An 8450-nucleotide genomic window follows, 5' to 3' on the forward strand; every position below is an offset into this window, starting at 1 on the left:
CGGGGGTTTTCCAGGCTGCACCATTCCCTGCCTACACTGTGAATTCCCCCACAAGCCAGACTGCCTGAGCCGGCTTGTACTGCTTGTCTCCTCCGAGGCTATAACCAGTGTAACTGCCGGCAGCTATGAGTTAGCCCCCAGCTGTTTCTAAGCCAGCATATTTAGCCTTAAGGTGAAGGCAGGGCAAAGAAAACATATTAAAAACAATAAAAGAACCTGTGCTAATAAGCTTCCCAGAGCTCACCCCCAACCCCACAGGGCTCTGGTAGCTGATCAGTCCTTCAACCCCCCACTGGGTTTTTTCTGTGGTTACAAGTTCATCACAGCTGTTAGCACAGAACAAGACCCCCCCAGGAATAGGTCACAACAGGATCACAGGTGGACGTTCACCCAGGGAGGTAAAGGGTAGGATGGGGGGCTACAAAAACTGTCCTCTCCAGTCCAGTCTCTGTTCCAAGCAAACAGGCATTGGTGGGTTTCCAATCGGGGCTCATCGGGGCCCCTCGGCTCCCCCAGACACTCCACACAGATTTGCACCCGGCTGGGCTGTCCGGCACTTACAGCACACAGCTCTGGCCTGTCCACAGCTACTGGGGCTTGTTCCCACCTCCGTGCTGCCATGTGGCCAACCCGTCCACGCAGAGCCCAGCCACAACTCCTGGTTCAGGGCCCTTCCCCTTACCTGGCTGGGGGGTGGGGAGGGGGCTAATGAAAATTGTAGTCTCTGCTTTGCAGATCCATCCTTAAAAGGCCAGCCAGCCTGGGACAGTGAGAGATGATGCCAGGTGTGCGGGAGAGGGAAGCAAAGTTTAGTCTAAAACCGGAGCTGGGCTGAAAGACCTTTGCTAGCTTGGACGGTCTGGGAAATGAGATGAAGGAATCCAGAGCGCAGTGTGTTGAGGCTACCAGCAGAGGGCGAGAGTCTCCAAGTCCTGACAGGCCTTGGATTGAACTGGGAATCAGGCCCTGAGCTCATTAATTGTTATTTATTTACGTGTACCCCTGGTTGAGAACTGCTGGTCTGTGATGTCCTACAGTGGCCCGTTTGGATTCAACAGGCCTTCCTGATAGACGGGAGATAATCCTCCTGGGGCAAACCAGTATTTCACACCTAGAGCGCCCCCACTCTGCAGTGCCCCTCCTCCACCCTAACCGTAGAGACCCTGCCTAGAGCCCCCCCACACTGCAGTGCCCCTCCCTCACCCTAACCTAACTTATTCCTGGTTTACACCAGGCTGGGAGCAGATTTTGGCTCTTGTGGCTTTTGCCAGACACGGTTCTTCTGCTTCCTGTGAGCTCCCAATGTGAACCAGAATCTCCTCTGGACCCAGCGCGACACGCAGGCCCCGCTAGCTCTCCAAAGGGGCTTTAACATGGGCACTCATGGATTTAGATTGCAAAGCCTTTGGGTCAGGGACCATTGTATTGTGCAGCACCTAGCGCGATCTGGGCTTACACTGACACCAGCTCCTCCTCTGTTGTGCATGGCACCAGTTCTCAAGTAAACCCAGACCTGCCCTGCCAGGGGTTCGTCCAGCCCCAGTGGGGCTAGACGGCCTTGCTAGATGTGTCATTTGTGGGTCGTGGTGGGTGGCCAGGAGAGGTGGCAGGGAATTGCCATGCTTTGCTGTCCAGCTGCACACTTGTGGCTTTAGCTCTCTCTGGAGTAAGGTCTGACGGGGGCAGTCCCCTAGTCCTGGGGGGCCAACGGGGAGATGCTCATGAACTCCCTCCTGAGGGGTCACGGTTTCATAACCCCAAGATGTGCGATTTCACCTTTGCCCATTAGCTGCTGGTTACAGGTGTCTGGGTGCGTTTAGTGCCACTAACAGACCCACTTGATGCTTTTATCTCAGCTCCAGGCTCTGTGGGGAAAGCTGTTTTCAGCCTTCGGAGCTCCCCCGGGGCTGCCTGCCTGGGCTGAGGCATTCGCTCCCAGCTGCAGTGCCGAGGTACCCTGGGGGGGACAAGAAATTTACTAATAGATCCAAGACCAGAACCTGGTCTCCGGGTGTCTCCTGCCTGTTCCGCTGGATGGGATGGTCGGGAATCGGGGCCTGTAGCAGAGCTGGTCTCTGAGCGCAGCCACCCTGGAGTACGCTGCCTACTTGGCCACCCCGCCTGATTAGCTGGAAGGCTCAGCAGACAGCTCCGAAGAAGCAGCAGTTTGCGGGCTGCTAAGCAGGGAGCCTTTAAGCTCTTTTTTTAGCAGATTGCACAACCAGGAACCAATCACGCTCTCCGGCGGCGAATTAAGAAACAGGCAGCAGCCACCACCCGGATAAGCCCCCAAACAAGCAACTCGCTGCTTAAAGACATGACTAAGCAATTACATGCAGAGTGAAGCCACTTTCCGCTTGCTGGGAGCCGGCTTGGCAGCTTCATGGCGCCTGCTTGTTCCTAGCCCTGCTCCAGCCTGGCTCCTCTCCAGGGAACCTGCCTCGACCCGCAGCCCCAGTTCCTGATTTCTGACGGGGAGTAACACAAGCAAACCAGCCCCAGAACTTGTATTAGAGTCCAAACACAGAGCGGGGCCCCATGTAGCACTGGGCAATGCCACACCCTGACCGAAATCAGGGCTGCATATTGCTGGGCACAGCATGGAGCCCACTCAAGATCCAGGGTCCCAGGGCACTGGGTGCTGCACAAACCCAGTGAGACATTCCCCTGCCCCTAAGAGCGTCTGATCTATTTAACATCATCAGTGTTGCCAAGAAGGCTAACGGCATTTTGGGCTGTATAAGTAGGGGCATTGCCAGCAGATCGAAGGACGTGATCATTCCCCTCTATTCGACATTGGTGAGGCCTCATCTGGAGTACTGTGTCCAGTTTTGGGCCCCACACTACAAGAAGGATGTGGAAAAATTGGAAAGAGTCCAGCGGAGGGCAACAAAAATGATTAGGGGTCTGGAGCACATGACTTATGAGGAGAGGCTGAGGGAACTGGGATTGTTTAGTCTGCAGAAGAGAAGAGTGAGGGGGGATTTGATAGCTGCTTTCCACTACCTGAGGGGGGTTCCAAAGAGGATGGATCTAGACTGTTCTCAGTGGTACCAGATGACAGAACAAGGAGCAATGGTCTCAAGTTGCAGTGGGGGAGGTTTAGGTTGGATATTAGGAAAAACTTTTTCACTAGGAGGGTGGTGAAGCACTGGAATGGGTTACCTAGGGAGGTAGTGGAATCTCCTTCCTTAGAGGTTTTTAAGGCCCGGCTTGACAAAGCCCTGGCTGGGATGATTTAGTTGGGATTAGGTCCTGCTTTGATCAGGGGGTTGGACTAGATTACCTCCTGAGGTCCCTTCCAACCCTGATATTCTATGTGTCATCTCTGGGGGGGTGAGCAGGCTCCAGGCTGCAGCTGCCTGTAAGTCTTGTCTCTGCGGGAGGGAGCTGGTGTGGGGTGGAAATTTGTCCTGTGGGTGGTTTCCCAGCGAGGGTCCCCATGACGAGGGGGGTAGGATCACCCCTGCCCGGATTGCCTGGGAGCAGGCGTGGAGGGGCATATGCCTGGCTGGGCACCCACAGCACAGGGGTGGTTTGTACAGTTAGAGCCCTGCACGGATACAAAAGTGGATCCGCAGGTGCCAGAAACAACGTGAATCTGACCCGTGATCCGCATCCACCCCTGCAGCAGCCAGCCGCTCACACGGGCTAGCAGGGGGGCGAGTGGTCTTGCAGGGAAGAGGCGGTGCGAGGGTGGGTGCTGGGGGTGAGGGCGAAGGGGGGGGGGCAGCGTGTTCTGCTCCCGGGGGCAATGCGGGACTCACAGACACTCATCGAAACCCCTTAAATCAGTTGAAAAGTGGCTGTGTGAGATGTGGGCGTGCCATCGATTTATATAAGGGCAATAATATATTCTCTATCTTATTCTCTATCCCTTTGTAATGATTCCTAACATCCTGTTTCCTTTTTTGGCTGCCGCTGCACGCTGCATGGACGTCTTCAGAGAACTATCGACGATGACTCCAAGATCTTTTTCCTGACTCGTTGTAGCTAAATTAGCCCCCATCATATTGTATGTATAGTTGGGGTTATTTTTCCCAATGTGCATTACTTTACATTTATCCACATTAAATTTCATTTGCCATTTTGTTGCCCAATCACTTAGTTTTGTGAGATCTTTTTGAAGTTCTTCACAGTCTGCTTTGGTCTTAACTATCTTGAGCAGTTTAGTATCATCTGCAAACTTTGCCACCTCACTGTTTACCCCTTTCTCCAGATCATACCCTAATTGCAGGAAACAACAGAAATGTTTTGTTTCCAGTCCTACATTGCTGTGATTCACACTGAATTGCCTTGTGCCACTGTCTAGTAGTAGTGGCACACAGTTCTCTGACATGCAGGTTTATAAATTTGTAGTTAATATACAGTTTAGAGCATAGCAGTTTTAAAGCTCTGCATGTTCAGACCAACTGAGCTGAAAATTGTGGTCTACAGTATTCAAAACTATTAAGATGTGGGCTGAAATAAAATCAGCCTGAATTGCTCAACAATATCAATGGAATCAGCATTACGCTGCTATATATTGTAAAACATTACAGTGAAATCTTGCAAGTATAATTACATAGCACGTCGCCTTGCCCAAGTGGTAACTAAGCAGAACATCTTCCTGTTTCAATATTCTTAACTTGTATCCCATAGCTCCTAGAAGTTGTTTTTTTTCCAAAACACTGAATACTGCTAAGTTATGAGTTTTAACAGGTTTTTTTTCTTTTAAACCACAGCACTGAATGTTATTCTAAAATTGTTTTCCAAATATTCTTAAACTCCCAGTTTATCCCCCGCTGATGTTCACTGTAAAAAGTATTGCAGGTCTAATAATATTTGGCACTTTTGTAATTCACTGTCCAACATGTGTTTTGTGCCCTCCTCTGGTGGATTTTTAGAGGATAACTGTATAGCTACCAGCTAAGGGATTTATATCTTGAACTCAAGTAGTAGAAGCTCATGCTTTTAAGTCTGGATGGCTCAGGTTCAATCTTTGGTGACTAGCTATGATGGAGGTTGCTACACTTATAATCCCTTTAATCAGAGGTTCTGAATATGCTTTGTTGTAGGCAGAACTAGCCTATAGTTAAGCATCTGAAAATTTAGAATGGGAAGTGTTGAAATGTTGGGAAGCCTTATAATTTTGCCACTCTGGAACGAACATCCCATCTGAGGCATGAGGGCAGGGAGAGAGGAGAGTGAGACTGATTTGGGGACTTCAACAGCTGAGTCAAGGGACAGAATTATTCCAGGAGTGGGTGGGTCAGCTTTTGTGGCCTGCATCATGCGGGAGGTCAGACTAGATGATCATAATGGTCCCTTCTGACCTTAAAGTCTATGAGGACCAGGAAACTGGGACAAGGCATCCAGAGCGGTAGTGGGGGGCAGTTGAAATCAGATGAGGAGCTGGGGCAGGTTAGACAGCAATAGGATAGACATAGACTGGAGGGGATGTGGAAGAAGGGTCTTTGACTACCAGAGACCACTCCGTTCAGGAGCCTGGAATAGACCCAGGATTCCTGAGTTTCACAGTTCCTCTTCTGTCAGCAGATATCTGTGAAACCCAGTGGCAAAAAAAGTGTCTCATCCCCCTATAGAGCTGATCTATCACATATAGGATGACAACCTACTGCCTCTGCCATCACATACTCCATTAGCTCAAGTGGCAGAAGTCTGTGCAGTGGATCTAAAGGTTCATCGGCAGGGTTGGAGCCATGCGAGTTTCATGATGATTCCACATGCCAGAATTTCTGGGGCAGTTCAGTTTTGATTTTTACAAAAAAACCTGGGGAAATGCATACAGAAATAGGGTGACCAGATGCCTAAATAGGGGAATCTCAAGCAGGAATAAAGAAGTTATTTTATCTCTGTATTTGGCACCGGTGCAACCACTGCTGGAATACTGTGTCCAGCTCTGGTGTGCACAATTTAAGAAGGATATTGATAAATTGGAGAGTGTTCAGAGAAGAGTCACAAGACTGATTAAAGGATTATAAAACATGCCTTATAGTGATCGACTCAAGGACCTCAATCTATTTAGCTTAACAAAAAGCAGGTTAAGAAGTGACTTGGTTATAGACTGTAAGTATCCACATGGGGAACAAATAGTTAATAATGGGCACTTCAGTCTAGCAGAGAAAGGTAGAGCATGAGCCAACGGTTGGAAGTTGCAGCTAGACAAATTCAGACTGGATAGAAGGCATACCTTTTCAATGGTGAGAGTAATTAACGATTAACAATATACTAAGGGTCATGGTGTTTTTCTAAAAGCTATCCTCTAGGAATTATTTTGGGAAAGTTCTATGTCTGTGCTATACAGCCGGTAAGACCAGGTGATCACCTGGTCCGGATCCCTTCTGGCTTTATCATCTCAGAACTAGGTACATCAATTCACATTCAAAATTCTCATTGAATTCAATAGGTGTCCTTGCCCTGTGGCTTGTGGTGTGGGCTGCAGCAGGGGCTGTACAACCCCTCTCGCAGCTTCCTAAGGCCCCCTCTCATGGCTCTGTGCACTTGTGTCTGTCATTGTCGTCTTCTCCTCTCCCCCCGCCCCACTCGCCCAATGTGTCCTGATATTTCACTCTTGCGATCTGGTCACCCTAATTCCAAGGGGCTACTTAGGTACCTGAAAACTCTAGGTTTTTTGCAGATAATAATTTAGAAATTCGCCGACAGCACTGTATCTAAATATTGTAGAATGAAAGAAAAATATAGCTACCAACTCCAATTAAAGCCATATTTTAAGTTTATATGTAAGTTTAGAACAATCAGGAGATAATACAGATTTTATTTTCATACGAATTTTAAGTTATTTTACAGATACAATTAAAAATACAATTTAAAAATAATAGTACAATCTGCACAGTGTCTAAAATTGTGTATGTGGGTTATGTATGTGCTTTTCCATTGATACAGTTATACTGGGACAACCCCTAGAGCGCATGCACTGAGTCTGGGGTAAAGCTGCCTTATACTGGTCTAGCGTATTCCCCTTCATATACAGGACTAGCTGTACTGGTCTAAACCCCTTTATACCACTGCAGCTGCAGCCATGTCTACACTACACCCTTCTGCCAACAGGCTCTGTCTACACTATGAACTAGGGGTCCGATTCCCCAGCTCGCGGTAGTTCAGGGGTAGTTGGTGCGAGTATAGAAAGCAGTGTAAATGCAGTAGCACAGACAACAACAGCTGCAGCCAGTGGGCACATACTCAGCATGGCTAAGCCAGGCCTCTGCTGCCGCTACTTGTCCTACCGCGGCTCCGCGGCTATTTATACCCCCTACACTGGGTCTAGTTCACGTCTACAACCCGCTAGTGTAGCCGCAGGCCCTGTCTGCGCTAGGAGCACTTTGCCCGTTTACTATCCCAGCAAAGCTCTTCTCGTGTGGCCGGGCCTATAGCATAGTGCCGTAAAACCATCCCCTGTGAGCGCAACAAGCCATCAATAAAAGCCCAGACTGGCTGGGATAGCCGTGCGCACAAGGGACTTCCTCCAGCCCAGCGGGGTTAACGGAGGAATTGTACGTGGCAGTGCTGTGATGCTTTTAGTTACTAATCCGTAACCGTGCACTGGCCGTGGGTCTGTGGGAATGGGGTGCACCTTCCACGGATGCACGTATCTGACGGTGGCAGGCTCTTCAGCTAGTCAGTGCAAATATTTGGGGAGGGAGAGGAAATGTGGGTTCAAAGGCTCCCACACCAACCTCTGCTTCCCTTTAAGGAGTCGCTGGAGCACAGTCATCCATCACAGCTCACTATGGCGAGGACATCACTCTGGACTGCACCTTCCACCACATACCGGGGGTAAAACTCCAGCGACTGAACATCACTTGGAAGATGCAAAGAGCCGAGGGAGCAGCTCTCCTGGTTCACAGCTACTATGGGCAGAGGGACCTGTGGCAGGGACAGGACAAGGTTTACCAGAGCCGGACGCAGCTGGACCCAGAGGGAATCCATAAAGGAAATGCGTCCCTGAGACTCAGGGCTGTGCGCTTCCAGGACGAGGGCTCCTACCTCTGCTACGTCACCTCTGAGCTGAGAACCTCAACCCAGAAGATTTCACTGGCCGTGCTCAGTAGGTTTCTTCTGCCTGTGTACAATGTGATCGCCCAGCAGAGCCAGGTCTGGGTAAAGCGCCACAATCCCCCAGTGCAGACACAGGCCATGTCTGCGCCAGCAGCGCTTTGCCTTGACTTTCAGCCGTCATGTAGCCTTATGTTTTTCCACATAGGTTTAGCCCACACAAGCACAGTGCTTACCTTTGTCCCCCTCTCACGGCTGTATCACCTAAAGAGATAATAGCCTACTAGTGGTAACAGCTGTTGGAGTTGTTCCTTTAGTTCATGGGACAGAAACGTGTGCCTTTAGTTCTAAGGGTCATGGGTTCAAATCCCCCTGACAGCCTAAGCAGAGGGCTGGTGATGGTCTAGGTCTTTCTGTGGATGTGAATTTTGAAG

This window comes from Terrapene carolina, unplaced genomic scaffold (genome assembly GCF_002925995.2).
Source record: "Terrapene carolina triunguis isolate 2854851 unplaced genomic scaffold, T_m_triunguis-2.0 Scaffold29806, whole genome shotgun sequence".
Taxonomy (NCBI): domain Eukaryota; kingdom Metazoa; phylum Chordata; order Testudines; family Emydidae; genus Terrapene; species Terrapene triunguis.